The following is a 24,178-nucleotide window of genomic DNA, read 5'->3' as shown; positions in this document are numbered from 1 at the left end:
GCCAATAAACAGCGCCGCCAATAAACAGCGCCGCCAATAAACAGCGCCGCCAATAAACAGCGCCGCCAATAAACAGCGCCGCCAATAAACAGCGCCGCCAATAAACAGCGCCGCCAATAAACAGCGCCGCCAATAAACAGCGCCGCCAATAAACAGCGCCGCCAATAAACAGCGCCGCCAATAAACAGCGCCGCCAATAAACAGCGCCGCCAATAAACAGCGCCGCCAATAAACAGCGCCGCCAATAAACAGCGCCGCCAATAAACAGCTCCGCCAATAAACAGCGCCGCCAATAAACAGCGCCGCCAATAAACAGCGCCGCCAATAAACAGCGCTGAGATACTCTGGCCTTGTTACTTATTTCAGACCATTTTTGGAGTAATTCTGGCTTTAATCCACTCCATTTTATCTAGTGTACTAGGAGGATTCCAAGTGCTGTTATTCCTAGTAGTAAAGTAGGATCTGCTTTTATGGGTACCCCTATTTTTTGCCTGGTGCTATGCTGTTTACGACTAGTCTGACTGGTATCCTGCTAATCAAGACCCTAGTCTCTGTGATTTCTCCCCAAAATTGGTTATGGCGAGTAATTGCTTACATTCCATATTTGCTACTGATGTACCATAATAATTCCCTAGTATATGGTACTGAGTTACCAAGGGCTTAGGTACACCAGGGGTCTCCCATGGGCTGCAGCAGGCATTATTGTGCCACCCATGAAAGAAGACTCAAATTGTGCTTATGGGCATGCTGTTGCAGCCTGTGTAAGCTTGTGCCAGCACCAATTATGGCAGATATAGGATTCGCTATATCTGAGGCCACTGCACTTAAAACCTATAAGTCACATCTAAGGCAGGCCTATCGAACATGAAGGCAGGGGGTTCTCTTAGAAGTGTGAGGGTACCCCTGAATGAGCAGCAAGGCCAGACTGGCCGTTGCGGGCACCGGGCAATTTCCCAGTGCGCCGCAAGGGTGGGGACCGGTTTTCGGCCCCTGGGGGCCGGCTTTGTTACAGGGACGTTTTTACAGCATAGCTGCAAAATCGGCCCTGTGACAAAATCGGCGGAAAACCGGCCCCGGCAAACAGCTCGGTCGCACCCACAATCTCCTCCCTGGGGGGCCGGCCGAGCACTTAACACCGGTTTTGGTTCCCGGCCCTGATGAGAAGGACACCCCTACAACCTTCAGAGTCCGTTCTCCGGGTTAATAAGTGCCATCACGATACATGGAGTGGGCATGCGTCATCATGCGATAAACATCTCCAACAGTATGTAACGAATCCCGTCATGTTTGGTATCAAACATGTTGTAATCATACCATCACACCGTAATCGGTGTGAAAGGTATGATTCCATGCACTGTAAAGCTCCACCAGGAGGCCCTCATTGCTCCCGATACCAGTCTTCTAGAGCCGGACAGAACGAAAGGAAGCTCAGCAGCAGGAGGGCAGAATCGTGTCTCTGGTTGGCTGGAAAGCTCGAGAAGGGAAGGCAGAACAATAGGTTTCCTGTCACAGGGAGATGTGACCACTTCCCAAACAGGGTTTAATGTATTGGGTCACTGTGGGAGCGCTTGCCAGTGCTACTCAATCTGCTTGAGCGGCACATTTGGTGCCCTCCTTGCATAGTCCAGTTCAAACCAGCACAGGGAGCCATTGGCATCTGCTCTGGTGCGAAACTGGACAAAGGACATACGAGTATCCACTCCACTGTCTGATCCCCACCCTGGGAGGGAACCCTAAATGTTCCCAACCCTTTCTTTAGGGTACTTAAGGGCTTATCTGTAGGTGGCTCCCTAGATTTGTTATGGGTAGGTGGCTCCCTAGATTTGTTATGGGACAAGATTCCTATCAAGACCCCATGTTTTCAACCATCTGAGTACTCTGGACTTCACTGGAACTTGCCCCGAGCTCCGAGACTGCAACTGTGAAGACTCCTGCTGCTCCTGGTCTTGTCGTTCTGCAAGTCTGCTGCAACGTCTCCGCCTGTGCTCCATTCAGATACCTACCATGGCCTGTGGACATCAAAGACACCTGAAGCAACCTTCCTTGAAGTGAAGGAGTCACTTCCTTGCATCTGCTGGCACGCAATGACGCTTACCGGTCTGCTGATCCTGGGCTTCCACGGACTCCGAATGTCTCAGCAACACCGGAGACGGTTCTCCTCATCCCTCGATGCCTGCCCTGTACTCTAACCACGTTTGATGCCAATATCCCTCAAAGGGTTGGCTTTCTTCCTCCAAGTTCATTGGGCTCCAAGTAGCCCCAACCTCAAGACTCTCCTTTGACTTAGATCCTCGTCCTCACCGAATCACTTGCACTGTGGGCCTGCATCTTTGCTGAGCTGCTCAAGGTCTTCTCGCAACACCATTGCCTATGGCCTGTGGGTCCATGTGAGGTTCTTCTTTGATTTCAGTGGGATCCCCAAATTGCTTGGGGCCTGCTCTGACTCCCCTGCTTGTGGCGACTGGACCTTGCTGCTCTCGACGCTGCATCTTTTTCTCTTTCCATGTTGGTTGCAGTTGCCAATGCAGGTTGATGCTCACGACTGCTACCGACCCTGCAACTCTCGACATGCGACGTGGGACAGCTCATAAATGGCTCCTAATCTTCCACTGCGTTGCCTGCTCCGCAAAGCTGCACCTCCAAGGTCACAGTCCGCTCTCCTGCAGCACCAGACATCGGTGGGCATTGATCTTCCGTACCTCCTGGTTACTCACTCCTCTCCTCTGTTTGCAGGTACTTATCATCTTGAATCCACCTTTGGGTTCCACCAGACACTTTCACCTTCAGCAGCAGCAACATTCTGAAGTCCTCAATTGAGTTTGACGATGGTTTCAGACTCCATATCATACCCATTTCAAAAATATATTCCAAACTTCCTTTGTGTCTCTTGTTTATCTTATTACTGACAAGTATGAGTTAGAGAGCGAAAGTGCCTGTCCTGTTACCTTCTAGAAGGGTCAAGAGAATTGTGTTCTGGGGTGAAAAGTCACTGGTCTCACTGGTAAGGTAAGGAGAGCAAGTGAAGCACTATAGCTAGTCAGACTCTGGCTCAGATACCTCCATGGTACGGTGACTCAGTCCCTATATGCCAAGCATATATTATATATAATCACATACGTATGTAATCACAAGCATAGTTCTGTGCACAAGCAGAATCCCTGTAACACTGTCACAGACTGTGACCTCGTAGCCCTAAAAGTATACAAATTGCTATTACCCACTGCACCAAGATGTAATTCTGTCTCTCTCTGGTTACACTAAGACCTCTGCAGTGCATTAACTATTAAGGGTTTCATAATGTACTATAGTGAATTTCCCACTTAAAACTTTTAATATTTCTTTATTTTATAGGTAGACAACCAACAGTTAAAGAACTACAAAATGTCAAGAATATTCTGTTTTTAGTCACATCTTTCGCCCCACCCCATGTTCAGACCCAAGTCAACAACAGCAACAAAGTAATATAACCAGGAGTCAGTTTTTGCTAAAAATAGAAGTATCAGTTTTATATATTAAAATTAAAACCTTTTTAGAAAAACGGTATGAAAGAAGATTAAGGGATCACTTCCTCTCCTAGAATTGAAGAAAGCATCCTACTTGGACCTTAAAGTTAATCATTAATGATTGTAAATGGTATGTTTTAATTAAGATGTAAGATGTTCAGCAACCTCCAGTTATATGCAGCTGTAAAAGCCAAGCCATCAGCATTTCATAAAATATAGGATGGTTCTCCTCGGATGCCTGGCACTAAAGCTGCAGCCCATGCCCACTTGAAATATGTGATTGTGTGGTGATTTTAACATAATTATAGATTTGCCGCATTTGCCACATAATCCATCATCTGAAGCGTAATCTGCTGATTTGAATAAAAGACAATTTATTATTACCCAAAAGGTTGAACAGTTACTAAAAAGCAGCGGCACGTGCTGCTGCAGAGTAAAATGCCGTTTGAAAAGCTGGAATGGTCACCTTATTGTTGCTTATTGCTCTTTTTGGGTGTTAAACTGGTTCAGTGCCAGTTTAACACCCAAGATGCAATCACAGATTGACTGTTTCTCTGGAGAAAAACAGGCACACCACATTAGTTTAGAAAGGGGTTATCTGAATAGGTTTTATCAAAAATAAAGTAACATTGGGCATTTTAAGGTAATTCTTTTTGAAGACTTTTTTAAGCGTGTGGTAAGCCTGACACCGAACCACACAACCTTTGGTTTGCTGAAGTTTAAGTATTATTTCCCCACCGTAAAAATGATTTGGCATGGGAATTGGGGACGTTTATGGCTGTCGAGGAGATCAAGGTTTGAGAAGTTTTTTGTCACAATTGAATCGGTGAGCCTAAGTAAAGTGATGAGAGGGGTCTCGCAATCAAAAAGTTTGAAGACCCCTGCTCTAATCCCAGGAGACTAAAAGTTGTTCTTAAAAAAATATTTTCTTGAATATTTTCTACACATTACAAACCAATGATTTTAAGATCATAAGCGCCAGAGACAAGATAGCAGTAGACTGCCAAAAAACAAGTCGCCCAATACAGAGCTGCCCAATACCGAACCACCCAATACCGAGCCGCCCAAGATCGTGCCGCCCAATACCGAGCTGCATACTGAGTTAACAAATACTGAGCTTACAAAACAGGTGCCAATAACAGAGCCTACAAAATATTGTTTGCAGCAAAAAGTTAAGGGAGAGCCATGCCAAAGATGCAAGGTCTAACACCCCCCAATAAACAAGATATCTCAGCTGGTACTAATGAAGGGGCAACACATCTGACTACCTTGGAATATAAAAATTCAAGAACTATCATAATTAAGCCAAATAAAGATTAGGTGGAGACTGTCTGCACTTCCCAAAAGTCAACACCAGACACCCAGCCAACTTGCAGTTGTTTGTCGTCTAGCTTTTGAGTTTAAAATACCATTTCCGCCATTGCTAAAGCTTTAAGTAGAGGAATTAAGTCACAGGGCAGTTGATCAAGGCGTCCTACCATTTTTTAACCTCTCCTTTCAGGCTACCTCACCTGTCACTGTCGCACTATCCACTGTGATCTTAGCAATATTTTTGTAACCCTGGGCAAGATATTCCAGTGAACTTTGAGCTACATTTTCTGAGAGTTTATTATCCATAAGAGGATACCAAGGATCCTTATGAATATATGTATTAGAGTGGCTTAGGGATGCCCAACACCTTGTCAGATGGAATCACTATTCTCTAAGGCGATTTGACTAAATAATGTTTTTTAAATAAGCATTTTTACATTTGTTCAGCACATAAACCAATGTGAACAAGACCATAAGCGCTGGCAGGCTTTACTCAGATAATACTTCTGCCCTATGTAAACAAAATAGAGGTACAGTTAGTGGCAATAGCAGTATAAACATGCCCATCAAAAAATGTACAAAAACTCTACCAAAATAAAAGCAAGACAAAATCTGACTACTTAAACAGGGGCAGCCAAACACTGGCCCCCCAAGCACTGGCCCCCCAAGCACCGGCCCGCCAAGCACCGGCCCGCCATAAGAAGAGCTGCCAAAAACAGGGCCACCAAAAGCAGGATTGAGAGCCATGCCAAATATATCAGGTCTAACAGAACAAGTACCAACTCCCCCAAACATTACCAAAATAAAATGCTATCACAGTTGGTAGTAGCAATGAAGGGGCAACACAACTGACAACCTTGCAATTTAAGAAGCCAAGAACCATTATAATATCCCAAAATTAAAAGTAAGGTGGCAGCTGGTGCTATATCTCCGAAAAACTAACACCATCTTCCTTGTAGTAATAAACTGAGCCGCCAAAAACAAGGCAAGCAAAAAACGGAGTGGCCAAAAACACTGGGCAAGCCAAAAACACTGGGCAAGCCAAACACTGGGCAAGCCAAACACTGGGCAAGCCAAACACTGGGCAAGCCAAACACTGGGCTGTCAAAAGCAGGATTGTCGAGGGCCAAAAGTAAGGGGAGAACCCTGCCAAAGATGGCAGGTCTAACAAGCCAAGAACCAACTCACCCCACCCAAAAAACAACAATCCATTGCAGCTGATGGAAACAATGAAGGGGAAACATCTGAATATTTCGAAATATAAGAAGAAAATAACTTCTGATATACCCAAATAAAAAGTAAGTGGCAGAGCTTGTGCTTAAGGCATCCTATCCTCTAGTCTGCCCCCCATGGAATTTGAACTTTCAGAAATGTCTTTACCTCTCTTTTCAGGCTACCTGTATCTCTCACTCTGGCTCTACCCGCTGTCATATTAATTTTTTTAGAGTCCTGTGCAAGACATTACACTCAATTTTCAGTGACATTTGCTAAATTTTTAATATACACTTCAATATGTGGACTGAATTTGCAGATATTGAGTAATAAAATTCAGATTTCAAATGGGGAAAAAATCCCATAAGCTGAAAAGTACACTAAAACTTCACCTACGCCGGAATTGAGAAGAACCTCACCAGAACATCCAGAACACCTCCGCCAGACTAGTCCTCAACCCATCGCACCACTGCCACATCACCCAACACCTAAGGAAACTACATTGCTTCCCTAACGAGAAGAGAATCACCTTCAAGCTTCTCACCCATGCCCACAAAGCCCTTCACAACACCAGACCTGCCTACCTGAACCACTGCCTCTCATTCCACGCACCCCAAGGATCCATCCACACAGCCCAGCTCTCCATGGCTATGGTGCAACGTATCATGAACCCCAGAACAGGTTTTCTTCCTCGTGACCAAGGAATGGAACACTGTAGGAGAGTAGGATATGCTTACTATGGTTACCCCCATTTTTTGCTGGCGTTTCACTGTTTTTCGACTTTAGTTTGGCTGGGGCCCTGCTATTCAGGACCCCAGCCTAGCTGCTTCCTCTCTAAATTTATTGCATGTACTTTAGGTACACTCCAGATTGGTTACTGGGTTACCCTTGTGAGTCTCTAGTATATGGTACCTTAGTTACCAAGGGCATATGTACCCCAGAGGCCCACCAGAGACTGAAGCATTTATTATGCCACCCCTAGGATGCTTTCCAAAATGGCACCACAGGTCTACTACTGCAGCCTGCGTAAGGTGGTGCTTGCACCCCTTACTGAGATATAGGCGACCTATGTCTACCTTTAATGACAGATACATATAAACCTATAAGTCACTCCTATGGCAGGCTTTGACAATCCTGAAGGCAGAGTGCTTGCATTTGTGTGAGTGGGTGCCCAAGCATGCGCTGAGCCCCTCTGCAGCTTTCTGAATCTATTCTGGAGGCTGTTCTATGATACAGCCATACCATATACTCTTTAAGTGCAATTATAACCTCGCTGTAAATGCTAACTTTGGAATGGCTGTATCAAAATATGTCGTGTTTGGTGTCAAACACTTTGGAATCCTAACCCCCACCAGTCCTGGCGGCTGGGGTAGCATTCCACCCTTCTAAAGGGAGAAAACATGTACACACTGACCTGATCGGTAATAGTTTAAAAGAGCCCCAGCATCACAAAATGGATGCTGCAGCCACAGACGTGAATCTGACCTCCTGCTGCTGGATGTAACTCCGGCAGGTGAGGCCTGGAAAATAGGTTTTCTATCACAGGGAGGTGTAACCACCTCCCCAGACAGGCTTTAGTGTATTGGGGCTGGGTGGGTGCATTCAGTGAATGCATTTCAGACACTGCTGGGGGCACACTTGGTGTCCCTGTACATACCCCAGTTCAAAACATTTGAATGGCCACTCAGCCCCTGCTCTGATGCAAAACTGGACGAAGGGGTGTAATGACCCCCACCCTTGGTCCTTCCTTAGGTGGGACCCTAGAGTAAGTTCAACCCCTAAACTTAGTATAAGTATAAGAACCCAGTCCTTAAGATTTTAGATTACCCTGGACGAAACTCTGCTACATATATCTTGGAACTTCGACATTCTAGATCGATTATATCTCCCTTGGGGTCAAGGGGTGACTCCCCTGTTCAAACAGGCACCAAAGAAGCATCTTGCCTGTCTGCATTTCCAAGGCTCCCGCTGGATCCCGAAGGATTTGCGACATAGGACACGGACTTCCAGACATCTCCGAGGCCGACAACATCACAGCAAAGCTGAGACCCTCAGCCATCACGAGAGACGTGGAACCAGAACTTCTGGACACCATGCACATTTGCTAGTGCACCTACTTCCAGAGCTTTCCTGAAGTTATGCATTGTGTAGGAGAGTAGGATCTGCTTCCTATGGTTACCGCCACTTTTTGCTGTATTTCACTGGTTTATCGACTTTAGTCTGGCTGTGGCCCTGCTAATCAGGACCACAGCCTAGCTGTCCTCTCTCTAAATTGATTGCATGTACATTAGGTACACTCCAGATAGGTTACTGGGTTACCCTTGTGAGCCCCTAGTATATGGTACCTAGGTACCAAGGGCATAGGTACCCCAGAGGCCTACCAGGGGCTTAAGCATTTATTATGCCACCTCTGGGAAGCCTTCCAAAATGGCATCACAGGTCTGCACTTGCATCCTGGTTAAGGTGGTGTAAGCAACCCTTACTTCGATATAGTATACATATATCTACCTTTTAAAACTGACACATATTAACCAATTGGTCACTCCTATTGCAGGCCTTGACAATCCTGAAGGCAGAGTGCTTGGTTTTGTGTGAGAGGGTGCCCAAGCATGAACTGAGCCCCTCTGCAGCTTTCAAAAATACTTCCTTATGGCTGTTCTTTGATACAACATCAACGCTCTGGGCTTTTTATTGCCCCAACCCAGTGGCGACAGCTTCTTTCTATATTTCGCATTTGCCATAATTTTTAACCAATTCTCTCTTCACTCTTCATTTTTCAACATATTTTCTTCGCTCATTTAAAAATAATTTAAATAATTTTTACTCCTCCTGCAAGAGCCTGCAATTTTCAAAGTTTCTCATATTACGGCGGGCCATCCGAACCTCTCTCCAATAACACTTACTGAGGCATAATTCATTAAAACGCAGTTTATTTAACCCAATGCATTTCAGACCACTCTGGTCCTTCGTCAGGAGCAACTGTAACAATGATAAAACATGTTTTGTATGATGTTCTGAGATACAGCCATATCATATGCTCTTAAGTGCATTATAATCCTTGCGGTTAATCCTAACTTTGGAATGGCTGCATCAAAACATGTCGTGTTTGGTGTCAAACACTTTGGAATCCTACCCCTCGCCAGTTCTGGCAGTGGAGGTAGAATTCCACCCTTCTAGAGGGAGAAGACCGGTACACACTTACTTACTTACTTGGTAAAGGTTTAAAATAGCCCCAGTCTCACAAAATGGATGCTGCTGCCACGGACATGAGTCTGACCTCCTGCTGCTGGACGAAACTCCGGCAGGGGAGGACTGTACAATAGGTTTCCTGTCCAGGGAGGCGCCAGTCCCAGACAGGCTTTAGTGTATTGGGACAGGGTGGGGTGCATTCAGTGAATGCTTTTCAGACAGTGCCTGGGGCACACAAGGTGTCCCCATGCATTTCTCAGTTCAAACCGATTGCTGGTGCACTCAGCCCCAGCTCTGGCGCGAAACCTTAACCACCCCCTCCCAGGTCCTCCCATAGGTGGGACCCTAGAGTTAGTCCAACCCCTAAACTTGGTATAAGTATAGGAACCCAGTCACTAGAACTTCAGATTACCCTGGACGAAACTGAAACAGAAATCTTGGACCTTCGACATTCCATATTGACTGGAAGACCGAAGTAATCTCCCTTGAGGTCAAGGAGTGACTCCCCTGTTCAAACAGGCACTAAAAAAGCATCTTGCCAGTCTGCATTTTCGAGGCTCCCGCCGGATCTCGAAGAATCTGCGACACGAGTCCCCAGCAAAGCTGAGACCTGCAGCTATCACACGAGACGTGCGACCAGAACTCCTGGACATCCTGCACATTTACTAGTACATCGACTTCCCGAGCTTTCCCAAAGTTGTGCATTGGGCTACTTGTAGTCCAAGCCCTGAGCACCTTTTGCATCAAGTATTGTGGGCCTACACTCCACGAGAGTTCCGTGGGCCCGCTTTCAGCATTTCCGCTCAAGGCTCCTTCGCGTTCCCTAGTCCTTCGACTGGTGGGTTCCTACGAAGGACAATCCTTTGTTTCTTGGACTTACCCAATTGCTCCAGACGTGCCCTGACTCGCCTCCAATGGGTGAGTTCCTTAGACCTTACTGGTCTGCTCCGAAGCCTAGCTTTACATCTTGTGTGGGTTGCTGTTGCCAAGGCTTGTTGGGTCCAATCTGGATACCAACACTACAGCACTCGACATCCGACGTGGGACAGCTCGAATCCACCTCCTGGTTTTCATCAACGCCTTCTGGTCCTTGTGGCTGAAGAGTCAACCTTCACCTGAATCACCTGAAATCACCCGACATCGGCTGGCATCTTCTTGTCGCCTTCCTGGTCACTGGCTTGTGACCCAGACTGCCCCCTCAGCTTTCAGGTTCCTCAGATCTCCCATCCACACTTGGATTCACCCGGACACATTTTTTTCCTTGTCACCTGCAGCACTTCTTTGCAGCTCTCCATAGGAAATGATGACAAAACCTGACACGAAAAGACTTCTATGCACCTGGATTCCCTGAGTGAGGGAACACGAGTACTTTGGTGCTCCCATGGGTCTTGACTCTCGAAGTGTCCAGTACTGAAGGGGTTCCTTCGTAGTCCACTCCTAAGTGTCCTTATTCTTTAAAACTGTAACTTAAACTTTCTCCATAAAAGTCAATGGTGAATCGCGGCTGTGTTTAGACACTGCACGTGTCCCCCGTGGGTCTCCTGCGTCCCTACCTTGGGTGGTTGCTGGTTGCCCCAGTGGTTCCACAGGCCCAAGGCCTAGTCTCTGACTTCACAGTGGTACTTCTACCACTTTCTTAGTATATGGTTTGTTAGGCCCCTAGGGCAAAACGTATACTGTGCTAGATTACTGTGTGTTAATTAAGTTCTTGTATTGTACTTTTGCCTCTAGCCTCATAAAAGGGACTAGAGGGGTGTGTTTAGAATAAATACATATATATTTGATATATAGCTGGTGTGGTTCCCTTTTCATTTGGTCATTCAAGAGATTATAGACTGGTAAAACAAGCTACTTTACATTCCTTCAAGACTTAGCCTGAAGGCTGCTCTCCACAGCTACCACTAGGATAGCTTTCTATAAAGGTTGTCTAAACCTACCATCAATAAGGGTTGTTTGGAATGGTGCAAGGTGCCCACTAGAATAGTGGACATTGTATGTCAGGCCAACTTCTCACACATTGGGCTACTCATAGTCCAAGCCCTGAGCACCATCTGCACTAAAGATTGTGGGCCTCCACTCCACAAGTGTTCCGTGGGCTTTCCTCTAGCATTTCTGCTCGAGGCCCTTCGCAATCCCTGGTCCGTCGACGTTGGGTCCCCAAGTAGGTAGCTCCTTTGTTTCTTGGGCTTCCCTGGTTGCTCCAGACCCCCCCCCCCCAAAAAAAAGGGTGAGTGCCTCAGACCTTGCTGGTCTGCTCCGAAGCCAATCTTTGCAATCTGCGTGGGTTGCGGTTGCTAAGGATTGTTGGGTCCAATCTGGATACCGACACCACAGCACTCAACATCCGACGTGGGACAGCTGGAATCCAGCTCCTGGTTGTCGTCAACTCCTCCTGGTCCTTGAGGCTGAAGAGTTAAGCTTCACCTTTTGCACCTGAAATCAGTGGGCATCTTCTTATCGCCTTCCTGGTCACTGGCAAGTAGCCCAGACTCTGTCCCCTCTGCTTTCAGGTTCTTCAGATCTCCTATCCACCCTTGGATCCATCCGGACACTTTCCACTTGGACACCTGCAGCACTTTTCCGCAGCTCGCCATAGAAAACTACGTCGAAACCCGACACGAAAAGACACCTATGCACCCGGCTTCCCTGGGTGAGCTAACACGAGTACTTAGGTGCTCCTGTGGGTCTTGACTCTCGAACTATCTAGATCTCAAGGGGTTTGCTCCAAGTCCACTTCTAAGTGTCCCCAATCTTTAAAATACTAATCGCAACTTTCTATATAGAAGTCAATGGCGGCTGTGTTTAGACACTGCACGGCTCCCCCGTGAGTCTCCTGCGTCACTACCTTGGGTGGTTCCTGGTTGCCCCAGCAGTTCTACAGGCCCCAGGCCTTGTCTCTATGTCTATCGTGGTTCTTATACCACTTACTTTGTATATGGTTTGTGACTCCCCTAGGGCCAAACGTATACTGTGCTAATTTACTGTGTGCTAAATAAGTGTACTGTATGTACTTTTGCCTCTAGCTTCATAAAGACACTAGAGGGATGTGTTTAGATTAAATATATATATATATATATATATATATATATATATATATATATATATATATATATATATATATATATATACCTGGTGTGGTTCTCCTTTCATTTGGTCATTCACTAGATTATAGACTGGTAAAAAAGCTGCTTTACATTCCTTCAAGACTTAGCCTGAAGGCTGTTCTCCACAGCTACCACTAGGATAGCTTTCCATAAGATGGTCTTTAACCTACCATCAATAAGGGGTCGTTTGGACAGGTGCAAGGTGCCCACTAGAATATTGGACAGCATATGCCAGGCCAACTTCTCACAAACACCCTCCCACTTTACCTATTACAGACGCCAACACTATCTAAGTTCACAAAGGACCTGAAGACTTGGCTCTTCAACGGATCGCCGTGAACACCCAGGAGCTGCACCCTCCCCCTCCCTAGCACCTGGAGACTCTTTCGAGTGGGTAGTTGTGCTTAAACCTATGACTGATTGATTCAATCATTTAAAAGTCTTTACTCCGATTGCTTACAAATATGGATCTTTAATTGGATGGAAGACACCCAACACTATTAGGCGAGATCACCATTTTTTAAGCCCATGTATATAAACAAAGTAGTTTAAAAATATTTTTTTGTATTATATTTTTTCAGTACATAAACCAGTGAGTACAAGACCATAAGCTCTGGCAGGCTTAACTCTGAGATACGAAAGCAGCATTCTGAAAACATAATAGTGATTTAGTGAGTGCTACAATATCATTAGGCTGTATATCAAAAGAAATGCATCACAATAGAAAAACCTAGAGGGTCAAAAACTAAGCCGGACACATACTGAGCCGCAGTGGTGGCTGGTGACATTTGAAAGTGGCGAGGCGTAAAATTATTTTCATACTGCACTGAGCGAGCCCGAACAACCTTAGGGGGGGGGGGGTTCAGGGGGTTCTCCCCCTGCTAAAATTATGAAAAAAAGAGTGGAGAAATGGTGCATTTTTAAGCAAATTTGAGAAAGCAGGAAGGTTAATAAAGCAATTGTGAAAGTGCAGTTATTACATTAATGGAGAGAGGTCATAACATAGGTAGCTGCTTATTCAGTATAACCACAAAGCTTCATAACAGACTTCGAGATACAATGCATTTCTGAGTACCTCACAGATGTTTTTTTATTTAACAAACCACTAAACAGGTCGCAAACTTGCAGCATTCAACATTGTTCACTTATTGTAGATAAAATCAGCACGCCGGTCTTCAGAGCAGCAAACTTTTCAATAACTTTAACATTAAAGTCTGGTATTCTTTTAACTAGGTTGCTCTCTATAGAAAACATTGCTAAAGCATTCAGTCTTTCCTGAATCATTGTGTTCCTCAGGAATGTCTTTATTCTGTTTAAGGTGGAAAAACATTGTTCCGACTCTGCAGTTGTCATAGGAGTGGTAATGATAATTTTTAGTAGATCCACTGTGTCTCTGTAAGTGACTTTTCCATTATACGGTTCCGTATTAAAGCCAGCAAAGATATGGCATCTTTGGCCTTCCGGTATACACTAATTCCGTACAGTTAGGTCAACTCAGTTTTCAGGTCCTCTTTGTTGAGCCGAAGGAGGTTCCAGGAAACAGCGTCGGCGCCCCGTTAGTCCTTCGGGCGGTCGGGGGGCCTGAACCGACCGGGGGTGTGCCTCATCGCTCCGCCCTGACAGGGGGGGGGCGGGAGTATAACGAAATGGTAATTAACTGCACCGTCAGAGCATCGTCTCGCCGTGCAAGATGGCTCCTTAGGCATGCGGGTCAGCGAGGGGCTGCCGCATTGGATCGCCTGTAAGATGACCCACCTTAACTGCTACCTGTGTTGTAAGAAATAAACCTGCAGCACTGCTTTCCCACAAATATGTCTCATGAGTTTCCTTTGGTATGTAAGTGGATAATGTGCAATGCGGGGCGAGCGCTGGCGGTGTGGGCACTAGGCACTGGCAAGAGGCAAGAACAGATAAGGCACCAGGTAAGACGTGAGAGGCTGATGAAAAGGGAAGTAACGACCAGCGGGCCAGGAGGCTTCATGAGAGCCCATAAAGAAAATAAGGAGCTTTAATGTAGACCTTAGTTGAAACATGAGAGGGCCAGGGGCTCGGAGCAGGGGCTGCGGGTGAGGCCAGTGGGGAGCACAGGCACATGATAGGTGCAGAGGGAAAGCAATGTGCGAAGGGAGTGGCATGTGAATTACTTCACAGCAGGACTAGCGAATGAGTGGGGTGCGACCTGGGGGCTGTATCAGAGGCCCAAGGGCAGGAGATCCGAAGAGAGAACAAAGAGCCCAGGAGAGAGCTGGGTCCCACAGGCTTTTACCTGCAGATGCTGTGGCTCTTCTCGGAATGCAGAAGCTGCGTCATGTATCCCTTTTGCTCTGAGGAATGAAAGGGCCAGAAGAGGAGCCCGGAAACTACAAGTAAGTTTTGTGGAGAAAGACAAAAATCTGTTAGCTGACAGCGCTGTGCAATTTTTGTATGGAACCTGCCAATTCGAGTTTAACCATGCTCATATTCACTAGAGACAATGTGGCCTAACATCCAGAGCGGCCGATTTTGGAGCTGAGCAACTACGTTCGGTTTTCAGTGTCTGTTCAACATCCTGTGAGTTCGGACAAATCTTTTAATCTCCCCGTGCCTACAGCAATAAAATATGAATGCCTTCTTGTGTAATGTGACTGGCTCTTATATAAAGCACTTTGTTTCAGTCAGGCGCCTCGATTTACTGTGGTGCATGGTCTGCTTGTCTTTAGGACAAAACAGACATTAAAACTTCTTGCCCTTGCAAGGACTCTAGATGTCTCGGGCGTCGGGCGATGCGAATTCCCCTCCCCTGTGAGGACACTACATTGCCTCCCTATCGAAAAGAGATTCACCTAAAAGCTTCTCACCCATGCCCACAAAGCCGTTCACAACACCAGACCTGCCTACATGAACCAACGCCTCTCATTCCACGCACCCCAAAGATCCCTCCACTCAGCCCAGCTCTCCATGGCTATGGTGCCACACATCATGAACCCCAGAACAGGAGGTCTCCTTCCTCATGACCAAGGTATATAACACCCTCCCACTTAACCTATGACAGAGGCCAACAATATCTACGTTCACAAAGTACCCGAAAACTTGGCTCTTCAACGGATCGCCGTGAACACCCGGGAGCTGCACCCCCCAGCACCTTGAGACCCTTTCAGGTTGGTAGCTGTGCTTAACAAATCTATGATTGATTGATTTAAAAGTCTTTACTTTCCTTACGAATATGGATCTTGAAATGGATTGAAGACACCCAACACCCTATTAGGCGAGTTCACCATCTTCTAAGCCCATATGAAAATAAAAACAAGCATTTACAATGCAACGGTTTTGCCTTTGTAAAAGTTAGAGCTATTGGCATTGTAAATGACAACATTTTTATTTATGTGTTCGTTTTGAAAACAGATAAATAAATGGCATTGTCATTTACAATGGCAATAGCCTAATCTCTCGCAAATGCCACACACACACACCCACAGAGAGCCCCCCCACACAGAGCTCCTCCACACGGAGCCTCCCCACACACACACACACAGGCCCCCCCCACACACACCCACACAGAGCCCCCCCCACACACACCCAGACAGAGCCCCCCCTACACACACCCACACAGAGCCCACCCACACACTGCGAGCCCCCGCACACACAGAGCACCCCCACACACTGCGAGCCCCCCCCACACACTGCGAGCCCCCCCCACACACACTGCGAGCCCCTAGAGAGTACAATACATAGGGCCTGTGCAATGAGTAAATAACACCAACTCCCCCCCCCCCCTTCCAGAAAGATGCCACGGAGGTGTTATCTGTTAGCAAATACCCCGGATCGAACCAGGGACCATGGCTCTAAAGGAAAATGCTTTCCTTGGCTGATTTCTGCGGCCATCAGAGAGCTCAGGCTGGGCTAATGCAGGCGCGACCTGGAGGAGAAACCCATTAACGTCCATCAGTAGGAGCAAGAGCTGCTCCCAGGAGAGGCTGCAATGTCTGTGGGAGGAGGCGGGGTCTGAACACTGGTGGTGGACGGGGAGAAAGGAGTGGATAGACAGTTTTTATATAGCGCATCGTCTGACATTTACACTGCCTCGTGGAGCTGTTCTTTCTTAGCCAGGCTGGGGACAGGTTGCCCCAGTTTAAGGTGCTGCTATGGGAAGGGGAGGGGGGTGGAGGTCTGCGTCCGCACTTTTTTTCTCTTATTATTGTGTTGTAGAAGCCTGGAGTCCTCTTTGACCTCAGGTGTCCTTCCACCCGTTGTCATTGACTTGCTAAATATAGGATTGTTATTGTACCTTTTCGATATGTGAATGTAATGCTGCATTTAGAATCAGAAAAGTACGCCCATGGGTACTCGAAAGCACATCACTAGCTTGGTCAGGAACTCACACTGGGCACGGGGCGGGTGAAAACTTGCGCCAGGGCTGTCCTGGCCGCTGTGTACTCTGCATTGGGGAAAATACTTCATGGTATGCAACAATGTCAGGAAACAATGAGGTGTTTCAGTTCCTCGTGGTCTGCCTTAGTACCCTGGATCACTATTTCTCCAGAGCAGAAAATCATTTAGTGCCAATGAAAAAATTGTCGGCCAGATACACACACATACAAACTTTACAGCTTTGTTTTTCTCGGTCTAAACCCTTCTCCAGAATGAGCTCTGCATATTTGTACCTGTCATTGCTTTCTGTCTCTTCGAGGACAAAATGCAGGTTACTGCTCAGCTTATAGCCCTGCAGGGCGTTGATGCCAATGTCGGGGTCTCGGGCATTCCCGACAGCAATGCGCGTTCCTGGCAACGTGGACTCCGATATATTTAAATCAACAGCATTCTTTAAAAAACTCGGGATGTTATCGTTAATATCCTGGATGTGCACGTCCACGTGAAATATTTTTAAGGGATTCTGCACAACGGTCTGCAATTTGATGTAGCAACTGTCTGATTCCGCACACAGCTCCTCCCGGTCGACCCATTCATTCACGTGCAGTGTCCCCGCATCCTCGTTTAACGTAAAATACTGAGTCCCAGCAGCAGAAACAACACAAACTTTCCTTTCAGACAAATCCCGCAGATTTAGCCCCAAGTCCTTTCCAAGGTTTCCAACAACTGAACCTCTCCTCATTTCTTCCGGTATTGAGTATTGTATTCGCCCTGAAACTTGTTCACAAACGATAACAACAAGCATTGGGGTGGGAACGGGCACAACAATGAAGGACAGCGGGGGGTGGGGGGTAGGCAGGAACGGGCACACACGGACAGCGGGTAGGGGGGGCGGGGAAGACAGGACAGCAAGCACTCACCTGGACTTCCTCCGGTGGCGGCGGTCGGACGCGGAATGACAAAAACAAACACGGACAAAAAAAAAAAAAGAAGAAACCCCGCCCACCGCCGCATGACGTGGGGCCAAAAAGCGAAAATCTGGTCCGAAATGACGGACAGCCCACATCTCAATGAAAAAACTTCCTTTAGTCATATGCACGTGGCTATTTGCATACCTGTGGTTTTTTAATGAAATAGGTCTAGTTGTATATGCGTCCCCTATTTCCAGGGGCGGGAGAGGGGGCGGGAAAGGCGACCGCGCCCACTCGAGCAGGAAGGCGGGTGCCGGCTCAATGCCAGACCAGATTCGGGTGCGTTGACGAGAACAGGCTTTCGGTTGACAACAGCCAAAAGCGAAAAATTCACGGGAACGCCCCCGAATCTGGTCCGGGATTGACGGACAGAGCCCTCTCCAAATGGCTAGCCTCCATTTATGGAGCTAGCCAATGGGAGGAGGGGGCGGATACCTGACCCCACAGAGAAAAACATAAGGTTTTCCTAGCGCATGCGTACTTCGTACGCATTTGCTAGGCAAAACCTAATCAAATAAAAGTTTCTGAAACTGCGCCTTGGAGCTATCCTGATATTACCGCACCTGCCACCATGGGAGAGAACTCACGCTTCGGCCCCATGTCGCCTGTGTAAATCTGGCAAGGAGGACATCATCCATGTGATATGCATTTGCCCGAGACCAATGGACCTGAGGCATAAGCTGTTGCTACCTTTTTTTTAGATCACATGGCGTTCGGACCTGTAGGCAGGCAGTTAAACTATGTTTTTCCTCCAGCAATATTAAACTGAATTGTCAGGTTGTGAAATTCTTTGATTTAATGAAGGAAAGATTCAAGCACACTTGAAAGCATCATAGGGACTTAATAACAACCTTGAATTGACAATAGTAACAGCTGTATTTTAAATCATTTGTACTGTCACATGGCGTTTTATATTTTTGTAAAGATTTTAATTAATCATATACAAATAAAATATTACTTACTTACCATGTGACTAAACAAAGTTATTTAAAAATATTTTTTTTAATTATATTTTTTCAGTACATAAACCAGTGAGTACAAGACCATAACCTCTGGCAGGCTTAACTCTGAGATACGAAAGCAGCATTCGAAAAAAAAATAGTGATTCAGTTAGTGGCTACAATATCATTAGGATGTACATCAAAAGAAATGCAAAACAATTGAAAAACTTAGTGGGTCAAAAAATGAGCTGGACAAATTCGGAGTTACCTCAAAGTTAGCTGAAAAATCCTGCGCCGCCAAATACCGAACTACAAAATCCTGAGCTGCCAAGTACTGAGCGGGAAAAAACAGCTTCCAAAAAGCAAGCTGCCAAGAAGAGAGCCACTGAAAATAGGAGCCGCAGAGCCGCCAATAAACAGAGCCACCAAACACATGTTGAAGGCAAAAAGTTAGGGGAGAACCACACCAACGTTGTCAGGACTAATAGGAGAAGTACGAACCCCTCCACCACACTAAAAAACACAAGCCATCACAGCTGGTAGAAGTAATGCCTGGCAAACATATCTGACTATCATGGAATACAAGTCAAGAATCAGCATAATATACCAGAATAAAGAGCAAGTGGCAGTAGGTGTCTATGCCTCCCAAAAGATAACACCTGCCTCCTTGAAGTGGCTTGCTGTGTAGCTTTTAAATTTTCATTTCCATTTCTGACTTTGCTGAAGGTTCAAGTTTGCCAGAGGTATTAAGGCATGGGCAGTTGCTCAAGACGTGCTGCCCATCCACTGTCACCTTATTTTTTTGGCACCCTGGGTAAGACTTTGCAGTGTATTTTGAATGGCATTTTCTGATAGTTTAATATACAGTTCAATATGTGGGCTTTAATTTACAGATTGAGTCATTAAATTCAGATTTCGAATGTGGCCAAAATTCTCTAAGATAACACAAATAAATATAAATGTTAGCAGTCTTTACGCCCACCACATTGTCAGACAGGATCACCAGATTAAGGCAGTTTAACCAAACAAAGTTTTAAATAAATACTTTTCTTTCATTTTTTCAGCACGTAACAAAACAAGGGTGAAAGAACATAACCTCTGGCAGGCCTAATTTAAGCATTGTCATTTACAATGCCAGTAGCTTAAACTCTCGCAAATGCGAGACCTATTGAGTTTTCAAAAGCTTGTTTCTTATGGCCACTAAGCAACAGTAATCCACCAGCTTCAGATGGAATAACCCTGCGAGCTGGGAGTGGTTGTTACAAGGTCAACTCTTTATGTAATCACTTACATGCAGTTGGGGAGTTCAAAATGCAGTTCTTTTTGTGGTTTTACCCTTTTTTGTTCAACTGTACTACAAACCCTTAAGGTAATTGCACCCCAAGGTTTCTGCTGAGGATTTCCTGGTGGACAGAAGGGTCAAGGAATAGATTTTGGTGTAGTAAGCGGGAGGACAGCATGATAAAGTTGAAGATGGTTTGTCTATGCCATCTCTGGGAAATAAAGGGAGTGAGAATTAGGGTGAATAAAAACGTTGTGGGTGAAGAAGACTGAAATATGCAAAATTAGAGTACAGCACTAGCAAGAGATTAAGTGGAGGGTAAAGTGGCAGAACGTTGTCCACACAATACATTGTGAGATGTGAAGACTTTAAAAATGAGAGGAAAATAATGTGAAGACTATTTGAGGTAGTAAGATACCTCCTTCTGAATTGGGGGGTGGGGAAATCCTCTAAGCCTGCCACATACACGACATTTGAGAAGGACTACCACCATAACAGGTCATACATGGTTTAGTGTTCAGCACTCAACATCCTTCCTGGGACAGCTCGTATCCGGGTCCTGGTTGTCGTCAGCGTCTCCTGGTCCCTGCAGTGTCAAGGTAAACTGTCATCTTTCCTAAAGTAGCCACCATTGGAGGGCATCCGTCTTCTAAGTCTCCTGGTCACCTCTTAGTAACAGACACGGACCCCTCTGCTTTTAGGTACTCCTCTTCAAGAATCCATGTTTGGATTCCTCTGGACGCTTTCTCCTCTTCCAGCAGCGATACCTTCCTGAACGCCCCCATTGGGTTCGAAAGCGGTTTCTGACATCACTTCACACCGATGCACCCGACTTTCCTGGGATAGATAACTTGGGTACCATGGTATCCACGGGTGGGGTGGCTCTCCAACCTTCTATCTTTCATTGGGCTTCTTCAGGGTCCACTGGGATGGATCCCTTACCTTTAAAATTCCAACCCACCTTGCACATAGACTTGTACACTCTCAGCGTTCTACTTACCTTGGGTTGTTCTGTGGGTCCCCAGGATTCTACATCCTCTCTACTTGGGTCGTGGTTCTTATACCACTTTTTTAGTATATGGTTTGGTCCGCCTCTGAGGCCCAGTGTTTCTTAGTGCTATTTACTGGCCATACCTGTACCATGCTGTTTGCATCTAGTGCTTCGATAGCAGTTCATAGCTCAATGTGAGGCACTCGTTCGGCAAGCAACAATACACAGCCATGGTACTTCTGATTAAGTAAAGTGTGAATTGTCTAATGTATAATACGTGCTCACTTTAGCATCTCATTGTGCAGTTCTCGTGTATTCACTAAGGGTTTTACCAATGCGACATTCAAAAGCGGTCTGTCAGCACCAGTGCTCGTAAAAACAATCGAGGAGTATTTGGGCTGGCGCTGCTCAAAGGCGCTCCTCGTTAATACTGCCAACTCTTACTTGGGCGAAATGCTTTTGTACGGACCTGCACATTGGTAGTTCTGCAGTTCTAACCATCCCTACCGACACGAAGATGAGAACTGAGGCGCACTTCCTACCTTGGTTCAGCCGGGAGTCTCTGCACCGCTTGAGCGCTAATTACAAACGCGTTACTCGGGACATGGTCTGTGTTTGAACGGCGCGCGGCTGTAACTCCTGAAGTCTCACGAGATAATGCGGGGCGTGACCTGCTCCTTTTGAAAACAATGATGTTAATAGCTCCCTGCATTGGAGTGAATTACTGTCCGTTACCGGTACATACTGTATTATTTTAGCGTATACGAACCTAGGTACTTTAAGGCTCATACGAGCATTTGCAAAGGCCTATTTATTAATGCCATAGTAGTGTCCAGGGCGCGAGTCTGGGGTCCACGCGGGTGGACGGCGTCCCCCCACTCTTTTGAAAGGGAGGACGCCGTCCCCCCTGCCAAGAAGCTGGGCCCCACAGAAATATGCTGAACGTGTCCCGGTGTAAATTTCAGACCCCGGGACACGTTCAGCACGTTACGTCACGAGGTCATTTGCATACTATCAGGCCCCCCACTTCTTTTTATAGGCCCTGGTAGTGTCCCTGTGCATTACTGGGATTAACATTCCTGACAATGATCAAACGTGTGGCTCAGAGTAGCGTCCTCGCACAGTGCAAGCATGCCGGTTCCTTAACACTCGCATAATTTCGTAGCCCGACTAGGCATAAGTACAGTGAATCAATTGTCAATGCATATTACAGTGCACATTGGCTTGAGGACGTTCTATCTGGGGATGACCTGACAGACAATGACACAGTATGAAGAGAAACCACCGGCACAAATTAAGCAGGCTTGGGTATGCTGCCCACTTACCTGCCCATTAACATTCCTGACATTAATAATCACACGTGTGGCTCAGAGTAGCGTCCTCGCACAGTGCAAGCATGCCGGTTCCTTAACACTCGCATAATTTCGTAGTCCGACTAGGCATAAGTACAGTGAATCAATTGTCAATGCATATTACAGTTCACATTGGCTTGAGGACGTTCGGTCTGGGGATGACCTGACAGACAATGACACAGTATGAAGAGAAACCACCGGCACAAATTAAGCAGGCGTGGGTATGTTGCCCACTTACCTGCCCATGACAAAGGGGCAGTACGGGATGTACACTCTGATGCTCCTGCAACCTGCATGGCACTTACCCGAAAGATCCTACAGTTCAGTATGCCCCCACAGGAGAGGCACTGGACCCGGTCCTCTGGCCCCACGTGAAAGAAGCCGGCGCTGGCCAGGTGTGCGCCAAACGCTGTGCCACGGTCGGACACCTTTCGAAGAACCTCAGCCTGTAGAGCTCGCGCGTAGTTCTTGTTCTTCGCGCGATCTTTCTGGTGCTCGAGCACAGAGAGGAAACCATCAGTTTAAAGAGACAACACCATCTATGTGGTCGATTGAGCTGGAGCAGCAACGCCTGGCTCCTCGAGGGGCATCTGGTCGACAGAGGGCGTGGTTACTCATACCGCAGTTCTACACGAGACAGTAGGAGCGCCTCAAGTTTTGGGGTGCCCGGCAGGATTCCTTTACACCACTGACGGGCTGCTGCAGCGCCCAGTCTATTATCCAAAAGGTCGATTTAGTCTGTTGTCTAGAATGCAGTAAGTACCAAATATGATTTTAAAGACCCGGGGCGATTCCGATCCACCGTGAAATAATCATGCCCTGCAGTCATTTGCTTTTACAAAAAAGTTGTGAAATGAAGCTCTAGCACAATTGGCTAAAACGAGGCGACCCGATACTACAACTCCCACAATGCATCATTACGTTTAAAGAACTCTCGGTAAGGTATAACATCGCGTACTTGGGACAAGGGGGAATGCATTCTCCCGAGACTGACTGTTTCTCAGCTCTGGGCCCCCAAAAAGTATTCCATGCAGTCCACAAAGCCATACACAAACACCAACAGGTTGCTCACGCTATCACCTAGTCTAGGCTGTTCCTGGTATGAACCACCTGCTCCACCCCATATTTTACCTGTAGCGCCTGGATGCCGTGGATATGACGCTATCTCTTTAAAGGTCGACGTGACACGCCTGTCTCCATTGAGGGATAATGAATAGGTCTCACCTGGGATGAATCGGGGTTCGTTTTGTGGGACTGATTGTGATTAGGCGGGACTGGTCATTCATTTGAGAGGACGTGTGTATGCGGGCTTGTGAGTACATTTGTTTGCCGGTAAAAAGGAGTAGCTTTTTTCATCAGTGCCGGGGATAGTTTTTTCTTTCTTTCCTTAACGTTGTAAGAGCATGGGTGCGTTTTATCTGTTTGTTTGCCTTTGTGGAGTTGTTTTTTCCATTGCTTTTGTGCTTAAAGTTAGTTTAACTCTGTTCTATCTTTTGTGGCATGGCACACAGTTTCTGGTTTAGTTTGCTCCTTCCTTATAACGTTGTTGATTAATTTCCAATGCCTCGTAAAATCAAATTTACTGGAATACACATCTAAATAGTACTAAAGATGACTTTGCTATAGCAAGGCAGTATGGTCCCTTGTGTAAGCAAACCCATTTAAATGCAACCAAACCACTCGCCGACCTCTCGACTGTAAAATACAGCCATACATCGGGTTTAGTGGGCTCCGTGCCTCTGGATCTGCTGCACCATAGATAGATAAGCAACTGAACAGGTTAATGCATTTCTTGGTTTGTCGTTGTTTTGTGGGGTGTGTTTTTTGTTTGTGAGGGATGAGAAACACACCACTACCGATGCTCCTCTGCCCGCAGTAGTGGCGCTCCGTATATAAACGAAGTACCGTTGCAGGGCTGTCCCGGCCCCAAGGCAGACAAGGATATGTGCCGGCCTCCTCTTTCGCCCCACACTAA

The 24,178-nt window shown here is 46.5% G+C and overlaps 1 long non-coding RNA gene across 1 annotated transcript in view; it reads right to left on the bottom strand.

The window, feature by feature from the left end:
• LOC147683829 (uncharacterized) overlaps positions 1 to 22,682 on the bottom strand; it is a 47,153-nt gene extending 24,471 nt beyond the window's left edge. The window contains exon 1 of the long non-coding RNA XR_015301063.1: positions 22,509 to 22,682. This is a non-coding gene — a long non-coding RNA (uncharacterized LOC147683829). The remainder of the gene's footprint in view (positions 1 to 22,508) is intronic.
• Positions 22,683 to 24,178: the final 1,496 nt, after the last annotated feature.

The sequence above is a fragment of the Lissotriton vulgaris genome, chromosome 11, assembly GCF_964263255.1.
Source record: "Lissotriton vulgaris chromosome 11, aLisVul1.2, whole genome shotgun sequence".
Classification (NCBI taxonomy): domain Eukaryota; kingdom Metazoa; phylum Chordata; class Amphibia; order Caudata; family Salamandridae; genus Lissotriton; species Lissotriton vulgaris.
The sequence above is the reverse complement of the archived record's forward strand: the minus strand, read 5'-3'. Positions and strand labels throughout refer to the sequence as shown.